Genomic DNA, 1,495 nt, shown 5'->3' with positions numbered 1-1,495 from the left:
ACGCTGCAACTCCTCTTGTTCCTTCTGCAGCGGTTCTTCTATTTCTCTTTCTCCAGCAGCTGTGTCAACGGGCTTTGCCCCTCCAAAGATAGAAGAAGCTGGACTGCACTGGGAGGTAGTAGCAGAGGAATCATCTTCCTTAGGAGTACTTGGAGGCCTTAGATTCAGTTTGGGTCTTTGGCGGGGGGACCTCTATCATCACGCCTATAATCATCCCGAGAGTAATCATCTCATCTCTGGAGCTCCACGACTCATCATCCTGTCTGTCGTATCGGTCTTCATAGCGGTCCCCGCTTCCTCTGTAGTCATCATCCCTGCAATACCCACGGCCGAATGCTCTTCCGCCACTGCCTATCCGGGAATCACAGCCTCCATCAGAGTCTCTGCTGCCTCGGTCATCACAGCGACCCCGGCCACCGTATCAATCCATATCCCGGCGTGGGCCATCCCGATCCCCATCGCCATACCGGTCTGAATCGTAACCATCTCGACACTTGTCTCCAGAGCTATCATCACCTCTTCTGGGCGAGTAGTCATCAAAGCTGTCTGTGGCAGAACCAGCCCTCCAGTCTGTATCTGTTTTGTCAGAATCCCCATTTCCATTATGGCCAAAAGAATGATCATCCCTGTCTTTATCCTGTGCTTGATCAGCAACGTCCACTCGAATTCTCCTGTTACCTAGAGACTCTTCACTGAGACTCAGGGCACTGAGCAGGGAATCCAGGTCCTCAAATGCAGCATAAGCCAAACCTTTCAACCTCTCTGGATTGCTGGGTTCACGTGGTAAACGCACTGCACTGATATTTAGTCCTCTAAAGAATTCCTTAACTGACTCTTCTATAACATCATAGGGGAGGTTCCCCAGGAAAGCAGTGTTGGGTGGCGATTTGGGAAGACGGCTCCGGTCGATACTGGGTTCCCGAGCAGCCCGTGGAGCAGTGGGAAGGATGGAACGGTCAGTTGGAGGTGCTCTGTACGCATCGTCGTCATTACTGTGCCGAGTTGTTGAAATTCTCCTTCCAGATCATCCGTTTCATCAGCCCGGCTGACTGGTTTGGAAACATAGGTGCTTCCTCTACCAGTACTCCCATCCTCAGCCAGAAAGTCTGTTAGGGAGATAGTCTTCCCCTTCTTGTTCTTCTTTTTTCTGAGGCGCCATGTTGGGAGAGGGAAAGAGAACGCTACCTCATTCCTTAAAATGGCCCAAAATACTCTTCTCCAGACTTTCACCTTATTGAACTGAATTTTCCCTCATTGAACTACATAGAATAAATCCAATCACTCTTGACAAAATCTTTTCAAATGCTTGAAGCCCTCCCAGTCAGCCTCCAAATATTTTCTTTTTATTTTATTTTATTTTATTTTTATTTTTTTACTTTTTATTTTTTTGAGATGGAGTCTCGCTCTGTCACCCAGGCTGGAGTGCAGTGGCACAATCTCGGCTCACTGCAAGCTCCCCCTCCTGGGTTCACGCTGTTCTCCTGCCTCAGCCTCC

The 1,495-nt window shown here is 49.2% G+C and overlaps 1 pseudogene across 1 annotated transcript in view; it reads right to left on the bottom strand.

Moving 5' to 3' along the window:
- LOC105513040 overlaps positions 1-1,495 on the bottom strand; it is a 15,619-nt pseudogene that overhangs the window by 1,811 nt on the left and 12,313 nt on the right. Inside the window, exon 2 of the transcript XR_001001940.1 lies at positions 238-1,192. The product of XR_001001940.1 is annotated as a eukaryotic translation initiation factor 4B pseudogene (transcript). The remainder of the gene's footprint in view (positions 1-237; positions 1,193-1,495) is intronic.

The sequence above is a fragment of the Colobus angolensis genome, unplaced genomic scaffold (assembly GCF_000951035.1).
Source record: "Colobus angolensis palliatus isolate OR3802 unplaced genomic scaffold, Cang.pa_1.0 Scaffold221, whole genome shotgun sequence".
Classification (NCBI taxonomy): domain Eukaryota; kingdom Metazoa; phylum Chordata; class Mammalia; order Primates; family Cercopithecidae; genus Colobus; species Colobus angolensis.
Note: the sequence above shows the minus strand (reverse complement) of the source record. Positions and strands in the feature narration are given on the sequence as shown.